General features: G+C 40.7%; 1 protein-coding gene across 1 annotated transcript in view; it reads left to right on the top strand.

Annotated features, from left to right (window-relative positions):
• The first annotated feature begins 1,602 nt into the window (after positions 1–1,602).
• The window catches only part of LOC126248897 (protein zyg-11 homolog B-like), a 228,465-nt gene continuing 207,043 nt past the window's right edge, over positions 1,603–23,024 (top strand). Inside the window, exon 1 of the mRNA XM_049950367.1 lies at positions 1,603–1,794. The gene's annotated coding sequence lies outside the window, so the exon portion shown is untranslated. The remainder of the gene's footprint in view (positions 1,795–23,024) is intronic.

The raw sequence follows: 23,024 nt of genomic DNA, 5'->3' as shown, positions 1-23,024 counted from the left end.
TTCAACACGGAGAAAAGGTTCTCTTTGCTGATGACAGCAACATTGTAGTCACTGATAAAATACCAGAACTCTTATTAGGGAAAGCAAACGAAACTCTCAAGGATATTTACGATTGGGCAGTAAGTAATAAATTAACGTTAAACATTAAGTAAGCAAACAGTATGCACTTCAACATAAAGAAGAAACAGAATTCTTTTAAATTAAACATAGATGATAAATTTAGAGATTGTGTAACAAGCATAAAGTATTTAGGTATGAATACTGATTCTCAGTTAACATGGCACGAACACCTCAAAGATACTGGTAAAATGAATGTCACCAGCGTGTTTTGCCCTTAGGGTTCTACCATTAGTTTGTAACAGTCAATGTTTTGTGGTGACATACTATTCCTATGTGTAATTTATTCATAGCTTTGAGATTCTTTCCTGGGGATCGTATGCCAAAACATGGATACAATGTTTAAACTGCAGGAAAACGCCATAAGAATAATACCTGCCATGTTCATTGTAAAGAACTGTTTAAAATACTGGGTTTCGTTATTGCTTCAAATGTGTTCCTTTACCAATATTTCGTGTGTATCAGGGAAAACATTACTAAGTATTTCACTAATAGTTCTATACATAGTCATGGACAAGAGCTAGTTTGAACTTATATTTACCAAGGAAAAATAAATAAAACACTCAACGCAACGTCCTATTAGGGAATGAAATTGTATAATAAATGGTCCAAGAAAATGAAAAAAATTACTAAGATACACTTGTTTAAAAAGGCAGATAAAACGTTCTTCGTAAGTGATGCATACTACAAAATCAAAGATTACTTAGAAGATTTGGAGCAGTAGTTAATAATAAAAGGTGATAACTACATTAACTTGTCAGATTACAATGTCGTACTGGTTTTGCGAGAAAAGCCTGTGCCAAGATCTAGAGTACTTTAGAGTAATATTTTATCATTTTCCTAAGTTCAACATTTCACTTAACGTGGGAGGATGCTGACGCAGTTTTTCAAGTGGACGCAGGGAAGGTCATGTAGATGGGCATGGAAAATAATGGCATGTTTCCCGGCCTGGAGACAGTTTTTTCAACGGACTGAAGTTAGTGCAAGGGGTACAGCAGCAAGTTCATGGTTCCGGGCCACCAGCAGGTGTCCTTGATATATGCAAGGACCAAAAGAATTAGGCAGTGCAGTTGTTAAGACGCTGGCCTCGTGTTCGGGAGGATGGCGCCTATTTTGTTCGGTTGTCCTGATTTAGATTTTCTGTGGTTTTCCTAAATAATTTTAGGCCTATGCCATTACGATTCCTTCATCAAGACCACGGACGAACGCCTGCCGTACCCTCATAAAACATACTTATATATTATATGTGCGTGATTATCTTTTGTGTCAATAAACAAATAAACGAATAAAGAATTCCATAGTTTATGGAATTAGATAAAACATTTTTCCACCCTTACTGACGGAATGAAAAGAAGCTCATATATTACTGTTACAAAAACAGCGTTTTCATGTCGACGCGAGATATATTGAATATGCACCGATGAACCGAACATACCAGTAACCAGAGATTAAACTACATACATCAAGAGCGTCGTTTGACGTGATAGCTCTGAAACATTGAACATGTTTGGATATAGTTGTATTCTGTATGATGTTGTGTTTATCGAGTGGTAATGGTTGTTGTCAATATAAGACGTTATTCGTTGTTTATTTTCTACGTCAGTGGATTTAGTAGGCACATCAAAAATGTCCTGTAGTGAAAAAGAATTCATCTTTTTGGCAGCTACATTCGAAGAGGTAAGATATGATTGTGTATTGTGACAGCTCCTAACATACCGAGCACAAAAGCGAGACAGTTAGCGCTAATATATTACTCCGTCAGTGTTAATCATGAAGAATAACATGTTTCTTTTTTGCCCGAAAGCCTGTCATTGAATATTTGTGGATTGAAATCTCAATTTTATTACCTTCCCGTCGGTATGTTGGTCAAAGTATGACAGTTTGAATTCGCATTCTAAAGCGTTTTCTGCGGCACTTGCTTTAAATGACAGTAAATACTACGTTGAATATAGACTATGACTAGCGGCATGACTGCAGTGGGTATGATGCAAAACTGTCTGGAAAGAAAGCACTAAGGAATGAAATTGATAGCAGGTTTCAGTTTCCCTTCAGAACGACCAACATAAGGCTTTCGTAGTTGATTGACTATCGTAAAATAAGTTGGTGATGCAACCATTATGCAGCTTTCAATTCGGTATTTATAGAGTAGAAGATAGAAGATGTCACATATGTCAGTACTAGAAATAGTCGTTTCTCCATTCAGACGCTAAGAAATCAGCGTTGTGTTTGCGTACTAAACATTTAATTTCTATTTATTGTTTTGATCTATAATACAGCCAACAGATGAATCAGAGAGAAAATAAATTAAAATCTCCCCCCTCTCTCTCTCTGTCTTTGTCTGTCTGTCTGTGTTTGTAGGTAACAGATTGACACTAAAACTTTCCTAGAAACAAAGTTTCAAGGTTAGATTATTTCCATCTATCTAATACATTGATTCGTTATAATGTTTGAAGAAAACTCTATTTAGGCCTAATTTAATCTTCCAAGAGCTTACTGTTCTGTGTTATTCTTTATCTCCTTTTTTTCGTACTGTAAATACTGTGGTACCAGATTTCACGTGTTAATCTTTATTTCAAACTTTCATATATTCTTTGTGTTACATATTATGACACTCTTAATGCTGTTGTTGTGTTTGTATAATATGTTAGGTCGAAAACTGGCTAATATTGAAACATGTTCACAGATAATAAATATTACAGCTAAGCTGTTTAAGTTTACAATATGACATTCCAAAAATGTATGTTGGCTATTAGGCATGGGACAGCTGTTATTGTCGTGTCCATTGCCTACAACTGTTGTGGTTTTCAGTCTGAAGAATGGCTAGATGCAGATCTTCAAGCTCGTGTGCAAGCCTTTTCGTCTTTGCATAGCGACTGCAACCTACATCCATTTAAACCTGGTAACTGCAGTAGGGCTTTGCTGTTCCTCTACAGTTATAACCCCCGCTCCCCACACCCCACACACAGGCACATACATACATATTCATTCCGTTACTAAATGTGCTGTGTTCATTGATAAATCTGCATGTGTCCTATTAACCAATACCTTTCTGTTGTGCCATGAATTTCTTTTCGTCCCAATTCAGTTCAGAATCTCTAGATTAGTTATCCACTCTATCTACCCTTCTGAATTGCTGCTTCATTTTCATTTCCTTGTACTCCTATAAATGCAGCCTGGTTTCTATGAAAGTATGTTATCTCTACTATCCTCAGAAATTCAAAGTGTATACCAGTGAATGTTGTCAGAACCTTTTTGTAAATGGACATATGCTACAAATGTGTTGGTAGGTTTGCCTTTCTTTACTCCATCTGCTAAGATTAGCTGTAGGATTGGTGTTACCTGATGTGTTCATGCTGTTCTCCATAATAGAAACTCATCTTCCTTGAGGTTGGTTTCTACCAGTCTTTTTTTATTTTGTAAATAATTCATGTCAGTATTAAACTGATGGTTGTGGAATATTCACACCGGTCAACACCTGTCTTGTTTGGAATTTATTACATTCTTCTTGAAGTTTATGATATTTAATTTGGTTCTTTTAACTTATAAAGGTCCCATATGCTTAATTTTCGTTACCTGTTCTACAGTTTCTTCACTTTTGAGTTACAGTTCATAACCAATAATTGATGGCCAGATTCCACATCAGCATCAGGAAATGCGGTTCAAAATCCTGTTTCGAAATACATATCTTAATATTATATCATCTATATGGTGGCTCCAGGTCAGGCTCTTGTGCATAGAACATACTGTCATTATTCTTAAACCAAGTATTGACAATGATTAAACTGTGCTCTGTGGAAAATTCTGCCAGGCAGCTCCCCCTTCAATTCCTTTCTCCCAGTCCATCTTCTCATAAAGTGTTTTCTTCTGTTCCTTTTCTTGCCCTCAAATTCTAGTCCCCAATCAGAATTAAAGCTTTGTCTCCATAACAGTCTGAATAATTTCTTTTATTTCATCACACATTATTTGTCTCCTCTCCGTATGTGCAGGTAGCAGTTACGAGTGTTTGAACTTTAATAGTGGCAACTATTTATTTACAGCTTGTACAAAATAGATATGTGTTTAAAATTTTTACTGACCTTTAGAGTAGTCACTAGCATTGTGTATAACCCGTTGACAGCAATATTGAAGTCGTAGGATACTCTTACCTGTGCCAGTTGTGTTGACGGTTTGAGCGGCGCGGTCTGTTGCCCGAAGAATTTGTAGCAGTCATGAAGTGCATGCCGTGAAGTGTTTCCTTCAGTTTAGAAATCGAGTTGAACTCACGAGGGCTTAAGTTGGGGGAGTGCAGTAGGTGGTGTAGCACTTAGCAGCCCCATCAGTCAAACAAATCAGTAACAGCTTGCATCGTACGTGTTTGAGCATTGCCCTGCAAAATGGTGGTCTGGTCCTGCAGAAAGTGTCATCATTTGTCTCTAAGCTGGTCATAAGTTATGTTCCAAAAATGAACAGCATAGAGACAGAAGTGTGTGTATTGGCTACAATAATGTGTTCACTGTGCTATTCATAGCAGCTCATTCACATTCTTCTTTTCACATTCGTTATTGGATCTACTCCTTTATTACCCCTGTTCATTTTTTTTGTTGATAACTATGTACTCACTTGACCAGAAAACCTTTTCTTTCTACCACTGCACTTCACTAAGTCCCACTACATCTAATTTCAACCTATCTACTTTTCTTTGTAAATTCTCTGACCTACTTATCTGATAAAGAGATCTGACATTCAGAATCTTCTATCACATGCACTTATTTCAGCATGAATTATGTTGCTGCTTAATTCCAACTATTCACTCCATATCTGACTGATTTGTGAATGAATAATTAAATTAATGAAAGATGATATAGTGCAGTGATTAAGACACTGTCCTCACATTCAAGATGTCGAAGTTTTCTCTGTCTTATTAAGGTTGTTTTTTTATGTAAATTATTTTTCTGGCACGTGCCAGTATGGTTCCTTTATCAATGCCAGAGCCGCCCATCTGTCCTATCATTATAAAAGCATACTTACGTATTCTGTGTGTATGTATATTTTGGGAGTTTTTTTCATTGTGTTATAATGTCAAATCCGGTATCATTATGAGATGATCCTCAGAAGAAAGAAATATGTAAATCTTTATGAAACCATGTAATTTTCCATTCATCTCTTGCTTCCTAATTATGTGACTGAACCCACTGAAAAAACCTGTCCTACGCACCTCCTCCAGTCCCATCATGCATGTGATATACAGTGTAAGAGGTAGGATCATATTTGAAGCTACACGAGTCATTTACCAACTGCTTTGTGTTCACTGTATATAATTCTACATAAGGGTGGCCTCTAACAAATGGACAGAATACACATATAGATACAAATAAAAATGTTTGATATTCAGTACTGAGTTGCTAGGCACATTATTGATAGTGTGATTAAAGAGATGTGACTACCAATAGGTCATTTTTCCCCATCGAACACCAGTTTCTCTGAGCGTTGCAGGTGGGAGATTGCACTGTAACATATACTTTAATCTCATGATTCTCCTGGGTGTACTTTTTCCCCTTTTTAACCTTCCAATGCCCCCCTCCCCACTTTTCTTTTATGATTATCTTTTATTTTCATCCTTAGTTTTCTACATTTCCACTTTATTATATTTATTTACTACATTCTATTTCTTTTATTCTTTTCATTTGTCATTTTACCATCTAAAATTGAAACTGTCAGTGTTTTTTGATGCACAGTGACCTTCAGTCTCTCTGATGCCATATCCGTCATATTTGTATTCTTTCCACCATACACCTCAGTGGTGTCCCTCAACAAGGGTTCAGTTAAGTAATTTTGTGTTCCATAGTAAATTTGCATAATTTCTATTGGAATGCCATACAATGAGTCAATTTACAAGCTGTGTGCACATGCTGTGTTTATACAGCTACGTTCTGTTCCTTTACAAACTACTGACTAGCAAAATGGCTTAAATTTAATAAAAATGATCATGTAGACTCTGACACTATTAATTTCAGTCACTATTCACGTTACTAGTTAAACATTTAAATTTGACAACAGAGACAAAGGTCTCCTGTACCACACATGATACTAGCATTTAGTTAAAAAATTCATCTATAGAACAGCAGGAGTAGCCACAAAAAATATTTTTGGTTAGATTTGTGATACTCAACAGTTGATCGAAGATTTTTGTGGCTGCTATTAAATATCTTTTTCAACCAATGACAGCTTTAGTGATGAGTAATTAAGGTCATTTCTTCATATATATTAAGCTTTGATTAGAGTGTTTAATGCCTACATCACATGCATACAAGATGGCTGTTGGTGAACCCCATGTATTATCTTCGCTTCTCACTCTTATGCAATCAGTGAAACTTTGTGGCAGGTTACCTCAGTGGGCAGTGCTGTTCCTCCCCTGAGCTCTCCAGACTGACCTTGTGGCTAAGCTTAAATTCTCTCTGTAACTTCACAGAAACTCTGCTGGATATGTTGCATAGCACCATCAGAAGCAAGGAATTGAAGTGCAGGTTGACTTATGAACTGTGCGTGGTTAATTTCATGGGTAAAAGTGCAGAAGCTAAGTTGCCAGGTTTAACTCCTTGTCCAGAACACAGACGAATCTGTCAAACAATTGAAAGTCCAGGATAGAATAACAACAATATGGAAAGGATAGGTTGGTACTTACCACATAGAGCAGGCATTGAGTAACAGACTCTGTGAAAAAGAGTGCTGACAGCTTAAGCTTTCAGGCAGAGTGTTCCTTCCAGAGTAGGAAATACACACACTATCACAGAAACACAACTCACACACAAATGGCCATTGTCTTCAGGCACTAAGAACCAACAGTGTCTGATATGAACAGCAATCTAGGTGGTTTGGGGTGTGGGGATAAGGAAGAGGTGTGTGGAGGGGGAAGGGTAGTGGGGTAGGATTGGGGGAAGATGCTAGTGCTTGCCATTGGGAGACTGAAGGGATATTGTGGGGATGGACTGGGGCTGCTAGGTGAGGCGTTGGGAGGCTGTAATTGGGGAGGGTGAGGGGTACAGGGAGGCGACAGAAGCAGAGAAGGCTTAAAGACTGTGTGGGTGCACCGGCAGGATAGAAGGCACATGTAGTACTGGAGTGGGAACACGGAAGGAAATAAGTAGGTGGAGGACAAGGTCTAGTGAAGTTTGGGGCCAAGAGGGTCACAGGAATGGAGAATATGTTGTTGGTAGGGTTCCCACAACCTCAGTTCAGAAAAGCCGGTTTCCGGTTTTGGTGCCAAGAATCCATATGGCACAGGCTGTAAAGCAGCCATTAAAGTGAAGCACATCCAGGAGACTCATGAGATGAAGAGATATGGCATAGAGTTTTTACTATTTCTTTATTATAATTTCTAATCTTTTTTTAGGGATCCCACCCTCAAATATTGACATGAAATTGTTAAGGGCATAGAATTTTACATTAGCATCTCTGTCATTGTATACCCCATCTCAGCCTCACTTTTTTAGCTAATCCTTAAAACACTGTATCCTGACATCACTATTAAATCTATATGTTTTGCCCTGTCGTTTTAGCAAGGCTTAGAACTGTATTATACTACACTGTTCTCTTTCAGTATAGTCCATTAAAATCAGATAGAGCATTAACAGTATGTAAACATTAAATATTTTCAGCCTGAACACTTTGTGCAAAAATATTACCAAGCAGATTGCTGCTCTAGCAGTGAAATAATTTTTCTAGCTCATTTTTTTATGTCTTGCTTGACAGTTATCTGCACAATGAAATGTAGGTTTCCCATAAATAATTGAAAGTTTCCCATTAGGGATTTTTATATTGTGATAGAAGAGATGCCTTCTTCTGTAAAAACTCACAAGCACATTCTCTTAGATCCTGATGTACATCAGAACTGCCTGGTCCAATAAATTTTTACTTCAGTTTCAAGTTCTATGCATTGGCTACCCCTTTATTTTTCCATATTGATTGTATATGATGATGATGCCACCCTATAACCATTTACTCCTCTATCCCTGTGTTTACATGATATTCAGGAAGGCATGGAATGTTCTTCCCTTCCCCAAATTTCACAAATTGTCTAAACATACAACATACTATGTATTTCAATCTCACAGTGTTCTCATAAAATGATCTAACTGTATTTGTCTGAAAGCTGTTAAATATTTTGTAATCCAGTCAGTTCTTATTGCTTATATGTTTGCCCTTCATTTATTTCAGGAGCTCTTTACCTCCCAATTGCAGCAAAATATGAAACGTTTCTTCAGCCAACACCAACCCATTCAAAACTTTGTTTATATGGCTGACAATGTGTGAACATATGGTCAGTCCTGACACTGCAAAATCTTCACAGATTTCCACACTCCTGTGTTCTGTTTCTTTTTGCTGGCTTTTGGAGTGTGCCCATGCATCCTTCACAGAAGTGGAATGTCAGTTATGATGATACCAATGTGAAGACAGTACAACATCCAGTCCTGAAGTGGAGAAAATCTCTGACCCAGTTGGGAATCTAACTTGGGCCCCTTTGGTTAGCAATCTGCTGCACTTACTGCGCAGCTACCGAGGTGTATGTTATGTGTTCTGTTACTTTGACTATTCCATCCAGGTCACCTCCTTAAGTTTTACAGTCAAGTTTGTTAGACTATTTCCTGCTGTGAGCAGCTGATCCTTTTCTTTTCTGCTATTAAAATCTTTGCACAAAGTCCCTATGTTTTCTGTAGCGTGGCTATGATGATCACTTCGATTCGTGATACTTGCGACTCATATCTTTCACTCAGTGTTTCCTATAGCATCTAGTCTACACTTCTCCCATTACTACTTTGTAGTAGCAAATCTATTTTCTCTCTGCTTGATTTTGCTCTGACACAGCCCTTATGTTATTTTTGTGAGTTGGCTGCATGCCGGTTCATTGCAGGCCTGACAGAGACTCTTTCCCTCTTACTTCAGATACCAAGGTAAACTGGTTGTTAACTACAGTTTCAAATGTGGTTTCTGCATTTGTTTTCTTTTCATTTTTACATGTCACTATTTCTCAGACGCAACCGTCTCCTGTCAGCCCATACTATGAACTGAGCAAGGTGGTGGAGTGGTAGACTGTGGACTTACATAATCTGTGCAATTCAAAATATATACTTTCTAATTTGTGTAAGGGCACTAATGGTTCCATGGGAGAACCACATCATATACTTTGTAGGGCTCACTAATACAGTCATTCCTGTGAAATATCAACCTACAAGACACCTGTTATTCCAGACTGAATAACATGTAACATGTTCATTATACATGGTGTTAGTTGTACAATAACCAACTGCAATACAGGAAAAAAAAACCATGCACTTAATAAAGACAGTACTTACCTTCAAACGAGCTGAACAGTGTAGTGTAATTGATACTTGTTGACAGGTGGAAGTAAACACTGCCCAGATAGTTGCTTAAAGCAGGTTTCACCTAGCATAAAACATGAAATTAATGGAAACTGGCCACTAAAACCTTCAAAACAATAATATAAAACAGAAACTACTAGGAAAATTATGAAAAAAATTGCAGCTGATCAAAATAACATGTAGGATCCCTGAATAACTGCTGATGATGTCACTTAAGAGAAATGGAGTGACCTTCCTCCCCTCTCCCATCTTCTTGCCTGTTTTCTTAGCTGAAGAATGAATGTGTGGTTTTGAAAGCTGGAAGTACTGTTTTATTTATTTATCTGTGTATCTATCCACTGTACTGAGAGTTGTGCCTCATAAACATTAAAGAACTGGCCATGCTGCTTGTCTCTTCATAATTTAAAAAATTCAGAATGAAGTTTCTTTGTATATATATATATATATATATATATATATATACTGTCTACGAAGGCTGAAGGAAAATGGCATTCTAATCATCACATTCTAGAATTGTCTTGAAAGCAGCTAGCTGTTGTTTTTTAGCACATTCCATCAGTATTACCTTTGTCAATTATGCCATTTCCATTAGTAATTCTGTTCAGACAAAACATAGGAGTACCGAATTAAATTTGAAAGTAAGAGGAACTGTTGTATGATCTGTGCGTAACTGAGCTTTTGATTTAATTTGGGACCACTAAATATCTAAAAAATGATGCATTGTACAAAAAAGAAAAAAGTTCAAGGTGAAAAGTTAATATTAGTAAAGTGGGACCTGCCTGTGCTACAACTGGTCACCAGTTAATCACCCTTGCTGCACGGACTTAGTATTTTCAAGTAGGACACCCCCCCCCCCCCTCCAATTTTATTGACTGCTTGGATTCTGTGCCAAAAGATACATACAGATTATTCAAACGATTGTTTCCCATTCATGCTAGATGGTGCTGTAATTGACAAGTATCAAGTGTGCCTAGTTTTGCAATTAAGAACTGACACATTTAATTGTACATGTCATTTACAATGTAACTGTAAACAACTGTTCTTATGGTAAATATTGGTGTTCAAATGTTACTTGAGTGTTGTAAATGTGATTGCTCAGTACAAATAATATGACTAGACATTGACATTTATGGCAAATAAACTACCTGTATGGTAATATAGTTCTCTGTTACATTCAGGGTAGGTTGTGGTGAGTCACCCTCGAACCCATCATCAGGGTGACTGGTTTCAGTGTGTATTTTCATCCAGCCGCCTTAACTAACATGCTGACTGTTACGTGGAATACAAACCACATTCATTGTAATAAGGTAAAATGCCCATCAAGTTATAATGACAGACATTGCCCATGGATACTCTCCAAAATCAAACATCCTAATGGTGAGAGGCAAGGGGACTCACCAGTATTTAAGCAGCCCGATTGGGAGAGACTAGAGGCTCACCAAAATCAAGTATCCCGATGGATACAGAAAACTATTACATACATGTCATCATTTCTTGATTGTGCTAAATGTAGTTTTGAACCAGACATTGGAGTAGCTAAACCTATTGTACTGTACAGTCAAATTTGCAATGCCGAAGGAAATTTTGAGCATAAATATCAACTGTTAGAACACAAAGGTTTACATCTACATCATGAACGATGTGTAGAATTAAAGGCGTCAGTTACTAATTGCAAAAACAGGCACACTTGATATTGGTCAACTTCAGTGCCATCTACAAGGAATGGAAAACAATGGTTTGAGTGAACCGTACTTGTTTTTTGGCATAGAATCCAAATATACAAGAAGCAGTTCCCACATGAAAATACGAAGTTGACCCCACTTATGCAAAAAGCGCAGTTAGGAGGTGGCCAGGTGTAACACAGACAGATGTCCCCTTTGCTAATATTAACTTTTCATGTAAAACATTTTTTTTTCCATACAACACATGGTTTACGAAATATTTAGTGTCCCCCCCCCCCATCCTTGAGCCATCAATCTTCTGGCTGATTTGATGCAACCCGCCACGAATTCCTCTCCTGTGCCATCCTATTCATCTCAGAGTAGTGCTTGCAACTTACATCTTCAATTATTTGTTGGCTGTATTCCAATCTCTGTCTTCCTGTACAGCTTTTGCCCTCTACAGCTCCCTCTACTACCATGGAAGTCATTCCCTGATGTCTTAACATGTGTCCTATCATCCTGTCCCTTCTTCTTGTCAGTGTTTTCCACATATTCCTTTCCTCTCTAGTTCTGCACAGAGCCCCTCATTCCTTACCTTATCAGTCCATCTAATTTTCAACATTTGTCTGTAGCACCACATCTCAAATGCTTCGATTCTCTTCTGTTCCGGTCTTCCCACAGTCCATGTTTCATTACCACAGGATGCTGTGCTCTATACATACATTCTGAGAAACTTCTTCCACAAATTAAGACCTATGTTTCATACAAGTAGACTTCTCTGGGCCAGGAATGCCCTTTTTGCCATTGCTAGTCTGCTTTACATGTCCTCCTTCCTCCATCCATCATCGGTTATTTTGCTACCTAGGCAGTAGAATTCCTTAACTTCACTTAATTTGTGACCATCAAGCCTGATGTTACATTTCTTGTTGCTCTCATTTCTGCTACCTCTCATTAGTTTCATCTTTCTTTGATTTACTCTCAGTCCATATACTGCACTCATTACACTGTTCATTCCATTTAGTAGATGATATAATTCTTCTTCACTTTCACTCAGGATAGCAATGTCATCAGCGAATCATATCATCATATCCTTTCACCCTGAATTTTAATTGTACTCTTCAACCTTTCTTTTATTTCCCTCAATGCATCGTTGATGTGAGATGGAACAGTAGCGGTGCAAGACTACAGCCCTGTCTTACACCCTTTTTAATCCGAGTGTTTCATACTTGATCATCCATTCTTATTATTCCCTCTTGGCTCTTGTACATATTGTATATTACCTGGTCTCCTTATGCAGTACCCCAATTTTTCTCAGAATATTGAACATCTTGCACCACTTTACTGTTACGACTTCTGCACTACTTGTTAGCAGCAGACACAGTGTCTGCACCAAAGACTGAGACGGTGTGGAGTTTTACAATTATTTATTGAACTTTCTTTACAATTTCCCCCTCGTCGTTGTTGCCCAGCCCTACGGATCCCTCCGGCTGGCTGCTGCTGTGTAGATTCTCTGACAATGCGCGCAACACGTGCTGCTGATCGCACTCGGGAGCCTCAGGCCACCAGTGCTCCGCTGAAGCCAGGATGCCCTGTGGTTGAAATGAACTCTGCATCCCAGTACGGGCATGCCCTTGGAGCTGCGTCACCGTGAGGTCAGCTGCTGACGCCTGCTGCACCGGCGGCTGGGAAGCCATCAGTCGCGAGGTCCTGTCATGGATGGACCACGCGCCATGGGACCGGGTTGCTGTGAAGTCCGGGTGTCAGTCCCCGGTGGCGCCTGTGACCAAGACCTGCACTGCGGCCAGTCCTGCTGGAAGTTCTCACTGTATTTAGTCAGCCATGGTGCTGACCGAACTCGGGCCGACCTCCAGAGCTGACGTTGACATCTGGTGGTGAATGGATGACTCCTGCAAGCTGGAACAGACTTCCAGAATCGTCAACTACAAAGATTGAACATTCGGACTTGGACCACGTCCGTCCTCAGATCCAAACTGCTTCCTAATGGCTTCTGTCTGTTGCTGCCTGCGCTCCACTAATTACATCTTGCAGGAGGACGTTTTTTACCCTCGGTGGTAGCTTTTTGTTATTACTCCCGCAGTATATTGCAGCGTAACTTAGCGCACTGGCCTCACTTCCCCTTACTCAGCACTCTCCAGGCTTCACTTGGCGCTCGGTCTGTGTGCGTCCTTGCGTCAGTCTGTTGGTACACTGCTACTTTCAGCAAGGCTATCTGTGCCTGCCTACTTCACAACGCCTTGGTCGCCGGCGTGCCTCTGTTTTGCCATTCTCCACTGCGTGAAGCAACGCTTACTACATATGGCCGCAACACTGCCTCCTCCTAAAAATTAGATTCGTCCCCGAATTTACCCTATACGTTAACTCTAGTTCTATCCTACATTCTACTTCTTCCCTATATACATGCAGGTTGCCCTGACTCATGCCCTACTGGTAATGCATTCTACAGGGATCTCATGGAGCGGTCTTGCATTAACATGCTGAATCCTCCATTTTAATAAGACATATACCACACCGATAAATACAATCAACACGGTAATAGTACTGGTTGAAACACCAATGGTCACTATGATACATTTCCGCCTGGTATCGTACTCCTCCACATGCCTTAATAATTACTGCATTGAAATTTGACCTTTCTCCGAATCTACTAGTTTATCTATCATTTGAAATAGTGTAGCATCTAAGGTGTCATTAATATACGTCAAATTTTCTCCTGGAGCGATGCTGAATGACGCATCTGGCCAGTACAACGTCAGATGAATATCTGTAACCTTGATGACTCTCGTGACTGTCGCTGGTAAGCTGAAACGATCCCCTACTATTTCACAATGTGTCCTGTTGATTAGCAAACCACTGTCCCGTAATTCCATCTCCGTGGTTGCTGTCCAATTCCCATTCTCATAACACTTGGCTGATATCCTCTCCATAGCGAATACTGAATACAACCAATACCTCCCAACTTGCTGAAAATGTGGCATAGGCTTCACTATTATTCTCCGACACTCCGAAGCTTCTGCTTCTGCCCTAAATAACTGGATCTCACACGACCCCTTGCCTGTGGAAACAACCCGTGATGGACAAATGGAAACTGACTCCGTTAAACATCTACTGAACTCTAAACTCGACATAGTAGCATGAGTATCCCCTCCTTAGAAATTAATAAACCTCCTGTGTCCTGAACTGTACGCCCTTCCCCATGCACTCCCATCTGACCGGATAAGGATTCACTGTGTAACAGTGATACTGTTGTTGTTGTTGTGGTCTTCAGTCCTGAGATTGGTTTGATGCAGCTCTCCATGCTACTCTATCCTGTGCAAGCTTCTTCATCTCCCAGTACCTACTGCAACCTACATCCTTCTGAATCTGCTTAGTGTATTGATCTCTTGGTCTCCCTCTACGATTTTTACCCTCCACACTGCCCTCCAATGCTAAATTTGTGATCCCTTGATGCCTCAAAACATGTCCTACCAACTGATCCCTTCTTCTAGTCAAGTTGTGCCACAAACTTCTCTTCTCCCCAATCCTATTCAATACCTCCTCATTAGTTACATGATCTACCCACCTTATCTTCAGCATTCTTCTGTAGCACCACATTTCGAAAGCTTCTATTCTCTTCTTGTCCAAACTGGTTATCGTCCATGTTTCACTTCCATACATGGCTACACTCCATACAAATACTTTCAGAAACGACTTCCTGACACTTAAATGTATACTCGATGTTAACAAATTTCTCTTCTTCAGAAACGATTTCCTTGCCATTGCCAGTCTACATTTTATATCCTCTCTACTTCGAGCATCATCAGTTATTTTACTCCCTAAATAGCAAAACTCCTTTACTACTTTAAGTGTCTCATTTCCTAATCTAATCCCCTCAGCATCACCCGATTTAATTTGACTACATTCCATTATCCTCATTTTGCTTTTGTTGATGTTCATCTTATATCCCCCTTTCAAGACAATGTCCATTCCGTTCAACTGCTCTTCCAAGTCCTCTGCTGTCTCTGACAGAATTACAATGTCATCGGCGAACCTCAAAGTTTTTACTTCTTCTCCGTGAATTTTAATACCTACTCCGAATTTTTCTTTTGTTTCCTTTACTGCTTGCTCAATATACAGATTGAATAACATCGGGGAGAGGCTACAACCCTGTCTCACTCCTTTCCCAACCACTGCTTCCCTTTCATGTCTCTCGACTCTTATAACTGCCATCTGGTTTCTGTACAAATTGTAAATAGCCTTTTGCTCCCTGTATTTTACCCCTGCCACCTTCAGAATTTGAAAGAGAGTATTCCAGTCAACATTGTCAAAAGCTTTCTCTAAGTCTACAAATGCTAGAAACGTAGGTTTGCCTTTTCTTAATCTTTCTTCTAAGATAAGTCGTAAGGTTAGTATTGCCTCACGTGTTCCAACATTTCTACGGAATCCAAACTGATCTTCCCCGAGGTACGCTTCTACCAGTTTTTCCATTCGTCGGTAAAGAATTCGGGTTAGTATTTTGCAGCTGTGACTTATTAAACTGATAGTTCGGTAATTTTCACATCTGTCAACACCTGCTTTCTTTGGGATTGGAATTATTATATTCTTCTTGAAGTCTGTGGGTATTTCGCCTGTCTCATACATCTTGCTCACCAGATGGTAGAGTTTTGTCATGACTGGCTCTCCCAAGGCCATCAGTAGTTCTAATGGAATGTTGTCTACTCCCGGGGCCTTGTTTCGACTCAGGTCTTTCAGTGCTCTGTCAGACTCTTCACGCAGTATCTTATCTCCCATTTCATCTTCATCTACATCCTCTTCCATTTCCATAATATTGTCCTCAAGTACATCGCCCTTGTATAAACCCTCTATATACTCCTTCCACCTTTCTGCCTTCCCTTCTTTGCTTAGAACTGGGTTGCCATTTGAGCTCTTGATATTCATACAAGTGGTTCTCTTCTCTCCAAAGGTCTCTTTAATTTTCCTGTAGGCAGTATCTATCTTACCCCTAGTGAGACAAGCCTCTACATCCTTACATTTGTCCTCTAGCCATCCCTGCTTAGCCATTTTGCACTTCCTGTTGATCTCATTTTTGAGACATTTGTTTTCCTTTTTGCCTGCTTCATTTACTGCATTTTTATATTTTCTCCTTTCATCAATTAAATTCAATATTTCTTCTGTTACCCAAGGATTTCTATTAGCCCTCGTCTTTTTACCTACTTGATCCTCTGCTGCCTTCACTACTTCATCCCTCAGAGCTACCCATTCTTCTTCTACTGTATTTCTTTCCCCCATTCTTGTCAATTGTTCCCTTATGCTCTCCCTGAAACTCTCTACAACCTCTGGTTCTTTCAGTTTATCCAGGTCCCATCTTCTTAAATTCCCACCTTTTTGTAGTTTCTTCAGTTTCAATCTGCAGATCATAACCAATAGATTGTGGTCAGAATCCACATCTGCCCCTGGAAATGTCTTACAGTTTAAAACCTGGTTCCTAAATCTCTGTCTTACCATTATATAATCTATCTGATACCTTTTAGTATCTCCAGGATTCTTCCAGGTATACAACCTTCTTTTATGATTCTTGAACCAAGTGTTAGCTATGATTAAGTTATGCTCTGTGCAAAATTCTACAAGGCGGCTTCCTCTTTCATTTCTTCCCCCCAATCCATATTCACCTACTATGTTTCCTTCTCTCCCTTTTCCTACTGACCAATTCCAGTCAGCCATGACTATTAAATTTTTGTCTCCCTTCACTACTTGAATAATTTCTTTTATCTTGTCATACATTTAATCAATTTCTTCATCATCTGCAGAGCTAGTTGGCATATAAACTTGTACTACTGTAGTAGGCATGGGCTTTGTGTCTATCTTGGCCACAATAATGTGTTCACTATTCTGTTTGTAGCAGCTAACCCGCACTCCTATTTTTTTTATTCATTATTAAACCTACTCCTGCATTACCCCTATTTGATTTTGTATTTATAACCCTGTAATCACCTGACCAAAAGTTTTGTTCCTCCTGCCACCGAACTTCACTAATTCCCACTATATCTAACTTTAACCTATCCATTTCCCTTTTTAAATTTTCTAACCTACCTGCCCGATTAAGGAATCTGACATTCCACGCTCCGATCCGTAGAATGCAAGTTTTCTTTCTCCTGATAACGACGTCCTCTTGAGTAGTCCCCGCCCGGAGATCCGAATGGGGGACTGTTTTACCTCCGGAATATTTTACCAAAGAGGACGCCATCATCATTTAATCATACAGTAAAGCTGCATGTCCTCGGGAAAAATTACGGCTGTAGTTTCCCCTTGCTTTCAGCCGTTCGCAGTACCAGCACAGCAAGGCCGTTTTGGTTAATGTTACAAGGCCAGATCAGTCAATCATCCAGACTGTTGCCCCTGCAACTACTGAAAAGGCTGCTGCCCCTCTTCAGGAACCACATGTTTGTCTGGCCTCTCAACAGATACCCCTCCGTTGTTGTTGCACCTACGGTACGGCCATCTGTATCGCTGAGGCACGCAAGCCTCCCCACCAACGGCAAGGTCCATGGTTCATGGGGGGGGGGGGGGGGGACAGTGATACTGTATCCCCACATTAGTTACTGGAAATCTAATCTCTATATACATCTTAACTAGATCCGTTGTTACCTTAATCCTAGACATATGATAAAAAAGTGACACACTCGCTTCAATTATCGGCACTACGTGCTCTGCCCCCTCTGGAAACTCTCCCTCTGCCTACTTCAGACTCCGTCTTAATTTTTCTGGTGACATCAACGTCACACCCACCTGCCCGTGCAATGCGTGAACTATCCACTGTTCCAAAAATTGTTTTCAGCAACTTCCCACCTGCATTCAACCAACCCCTCTTTACTCTCTTTGTCCTCCCGGGAATCATGCTCACGACTTGGTGCAGTTGTTCCCTTATTTCCTTACATGACCTATCCAAAGCCTCGTACTCTTCTTGCACGTCCCGTAATATTCCGTTCTTAGATGCAACGATTTTCACACTCGATACCAACTCCTGTAGCTGCCACATCTCATTCCTTACATGCAGGATGTTGAGTGCCAGCCGAAGCGTCCACTCGTGACTCGTGAGGACCACATCCGGTTGTTTCCTGAACAACACCCCACTTCGCAACAGCATAATCCTGTACCTGGCCAGCTTGTGTCAGCTGCCAGAGGACTACGCCCCATACTATCCACTTGTACCCCATCCTTCATCACCTACAGAATGGTGAGAGAAGGATAAAACTCCCATCACTACCCCTTAATACCAATAAAATAACCCTAGTCCACGCACAAAAATAACACACACATGACAATCACTGCTAACTACACATCCCTCGAACGCAACTTATACTTTACCCGGTTTACTGTCTGCTTCTGGCGCTTCTTTTCGCTTTCTGCCAAAATATACACGGATCTATTACCCCCTGGAACTGCTTAACTCTATTAACGTGAACCACCGTTGTCTTGGTAGGCAATTGTAATTTTACATTGACAGGTGATGTCATTTCCACTACCTGGTACGGTCCCTGGAACTTGTTTGTGAACTTCTTGGTTCTCCCTTTTGTAACATACGGATTAGGTAGTAACACCCATTGGCCTACTCTGTACTGTGGCAACTTCCTCGTTGTACCTCCCATCCATTCTTGTCGTTCCAACGCTTTCGTGTTAGCTCATCTCTCTCTCTGCCATACTTCCTTAATGGTTTTCGCAAATTGCCTTACATGCTCGCCCTCTGCTCCCAGCCTTGGACGAAGCATGTAAAAAGGTGATGGCATCTTCCGCCCATACACCACTTCGTACGGCGACAGTCCTGTCGACGTATGTACCTTACTATTATATTCACTGGTTACGAATTGCAAGTAGACATCCCAGTTGGTGTGTTGACTATGTACATAGTGACTCAACATCTTAGCGATCGTGCAATGCACTCTCTCCATTCGTCTGTTTGCTGGTGGATGGAATGGACTAGTCCGTAGTTTCTTTACCTTCAGTAACTTACACACAGTTGCTTCATCAGATCAGACCTGAAATTAGTACCTTGATTCGAGATTAAGGATTGAGGTATCCCATACCTGAGTTACCAATTATTAACTAAAGCTTGTGCCACCGCACTTGCTTTCTGATCTGGTAATGTGACCATGACTAAATACCTAGAAAAGTGGTCAATCACTGTTAACACATACTTATTCCGTGCTGCACTCCTGTTAAATGGGCCTAATACATCAATTCCGATTTGTTGGAAAGGTCTGTCTGCCTCTGGCAATCTTTCAAGCTGAATCTTTTGATGGCTCAAGTCCGAACGCTGTGCGCATGATACACAATTCCTGACATACTCGTCCACGTCTTGACGTCGTGTCCTCCACCAAAACTTCTTTGCTATCCGCCTATCCGTAGCTCTTCTCCCGCCATGTCCTGAAAGAAAATGGTCATGCGCCTGTTGCAAAACTTCGGATCTTAACGCTGCTGGTACGACGACGCGCGGGCCACATTTCGTCGACCTGCAAAGTATCTCGTCCTTTTACTAGGAACTGCGGTTGCTTTCTGAACAATTGGCAATCACTATCCACGGCTTGTGTCCTTTTCCACTCATCTTCAGTCACCTCTGTTACTTGTAATACTGCCACTTTCCTGCTCAATGCATCACCATTGGCATGTTTCACACCTGGCTTGTGTATTACCTCATAATCGAACTCACTGAGTTTCAGCGCCCATCTCACTAGCCTACTCTCTGGGTCTTTCAGACCTAATAACCATTTCAGAGCTGAATGATCGGTCACAACCTTAAACCTTCTACCGTACAGATAACATCGAAAGTACGAAATCCCGTATATTACCGCTAACAATTCCAACTCCGTCATGGAGTAATTTTGTTCCGCCTAGTTAAGTTGACGAGACGCGAACGCCATCGGATGTTCTTTGCCCTCAATTTCTTGCCCAAGTACAACCCCAAGAGCGTGATTAGATGCATCACATTGTAGTATAAACTCCTTCGAAAAGTCTGGAAACTTCAAAACTGGATCTGATGTCACTATCCATTTCAACTCGTGAAATGCTTTCTCGTACTCTGACGTCCACTGGAAGGTAACACCTTTTGTTAGCAACTTAATAAGTGGCCTCGCTATATCAGCGAACCCCTGTACGAATTTTTGATAATAGCTCGCAACACCAACACACGATTGCAGTTGTTTAACCGTTTGCGGAACCGGAAAATCTCGTACTGCGGAGGTGAGACGAGGATCTGTCCGTACTCCGTCCTGACTGATAACATGCCCGAGATAATTTACTTGTGCCAAAATGGAATTTGTCCAAACTTAATGTTAGCTGTGCTGCCTCTAATCTTTTAAACACCTCCTGTAACTGTTCCACATGCTGCTCTGTATCTCTTGAAAAAACTATACTGTCATCCAGATACACCATACATTTTTTCGGTTTCAACCCGCGAAGGACTCCATGCAACAACCTCTGAAATGTTGCTGGAGCATTTTTTAGTCCAAACGGCATTCTTTTATACTCGAAGTGACCACAATGCGTCGTAAATGCTGTTTTTGGCCTGTCGTCCGGATATACTTCAATCTGGTGATAACCACTTCGCAAATCCATAGTGGAGGAAAATTTACACTGCTCTAGGTTGTCTAACGTTTCTGTGATATTCGGAATTGGATATACGTTCGCCACTGTCCATTCATTCAAATGTCTGTAATCGCTACAAAAGCGAAATTTTTTCGACCAGTCTGGTGTCTTCTTCGGAACTAGAACCACGCTACTAGACCAATGACTATTACTGTGCTGGATTATCCCATCTTCCAGTTGTTGCTCTATTAATTGCTCTACTACTGGTTGTAATTGTTTCGGTAGTCTGTATGGCTTACGATACACCGGAGCGTGATTCCCTGTTGGAATATGATGCTGTGTTATCGGTGTAGCAGGTAACATACCCTGTGCTTCAAACAATGCTTTATACTTTAGTAATAATGCTTCCATACCCAATCGATCATTTCCTCTCAAGTGATTTACCTTGTCATGAAGTACAGATGTGCTGATGGTTTGCTTTACGTCATAGTCTAGCCTCAAACTATCGATGTCCTCTTCATCCATAGCTCTACTGTGGCTATTACTAATCCCTTCGAGCCGGCCGGTGTGGCCGTGCGGTTAAAGGCGCTTCAGTCTGGAACCGCGTGACCGCTACGGTCGCAGGTTCGAATCCTGCCTCGGGCATGGATGTGTGTGATGTCCTTAGGTTAGTTAGGTTTAATTAGTTCTAAGTTCTAGGCGACTGATGACCTCAGAAGTTGAGTCGCATAGTGCTCAGAGCCATATTTTTGAACTAATCCCTTCGGCAGATCGACATCATCCTGCCCGAAGTTATCTAAACTCACCGGAACCATAAACTGCCCGTTTATGTCCGTTACCAGTGATACACTCCTACTAATAAAGCAATGCTTTTCATCTAAAACCTCATTACTCAGTAGTGGCTCTACCAAGAATAACCCCTGCTGTGGCACATCGACATCCACCGGTACCCAGATCAACTTCCCTGTACCTGTTCGTACTTTGTCACACGAAATCACCTTTAATGCACTTGTACGCAGTTTAGTTGGTATCACCTCAGCTATCAGTGCACCTTGCGACTCTGAAACATTTGCAACGGCTGTACCCATTGAGAACAAGTTCCCATCGAGTTCCAACGTATGTTGCGAAAGGACAATTTTGGCGTGATGCTAAATCAGAAAGTCCAACCCAAGTATCGCTGAAAATCCCTGTCCCACAGTTGACAACACCTCCATTTGCTCCCGGAACCACACGTTCCCTATCTTAAACTTGTGCTGTGCTGTCCCTAGTGCATCTAATTTTTTATCACCTACTGCGCGCAATCTGTATCTCGGAGCTTCCAATCCTTTCTTGCCCACGAGGTCCACACTGACAACTGATAAAGGCGCTCCAGTATCCACTAAAACTCTTCGCCACTTATCTTTTATCCAAACCATCAAACTACAATCCACGACGTCGTGCACTCTCTGAGTACCTCTTTTTACTGGGAATGCCTCCCGATGGCAGGAACACTCCCTTTTTCGTTTAACAGTTTTTTACCTGCTGTATCATTAACCCATCTTTTGGCTTTACACTGCCGTGACTTATACCCTATTTTATGACAATTGAAACACTGTGGTTCCCGACATTGTCCCTTAAAATGACCTTGCTTCCCACAACAGTAACACTCTTTGCAAGACGAAAAAATTTTCTTGTCATTGCCGCTTCTAGTGGCACTATCCACTTCCTGCAAATGTGTAGCTACGCGCAATGCTGCTGCTAAGTCACTTGGATTTTCCATCCGTATCCGGCGTGAAAAATCCTGCGAGACCCTTCGCAAAAATGCGTCTAAAGCTCTATTCTGTGCTTCTTTCAATAGAACTTCTTTTGCACTCATATCTTGTGTTAACTCATATGTGTGCGCATTCGTTCTCCTAATTCTGTCTGAAAATTCTTCAACCGTTTCACCCGTTTTTTGCATCACCCTCCCCAATTTTTCTCAAAAAAATCTGGCACTGTTTTGTTTCCTAAACCTTTGCAATAATCCCTCAGCCAACTCTGTGAATGTAGTAGCATCCTCTAACCCTTCGTGGTATGCCACATAAGTCTTTGCGTCACCTACTAACCATAACCTCGCCTTTTGCAAGCACATTTCATCCGACCAGCCACACAGTCTAGCCGTACTACGTATGTCACCAGTGAAAACATTCACATCCTCTGATGTTTTACCCGAGAAGGAAGGTATCAAATTAGCCGCTGAACAATCTGCCACACCGGAAAAGACAGTATCCTTGCATTCCACACTGTCTTCCCGAGCCTGATTGAGTATTTTGCAACAATTGTTGCTCCATCCTCT

Source organism: Schistocerca nitens, chromosome 3 (assembly GCF_023898315.1).
Source record: "Schistocerca nitens isolate TAMUIC-IGC-003100 chromosome 3, iqSchNite1.1, whole genome shotgun sequence".
Classification (NCBI taxonomy): Eukaryota; Metazoa; Arthropoda; class Insecta; order Orthoptera; family Acrididae; genus Schistocerca; species Schistocerca nitens.
This window is presented reverse-complemented; position numbering and strand designations above follow the sequence as displayed.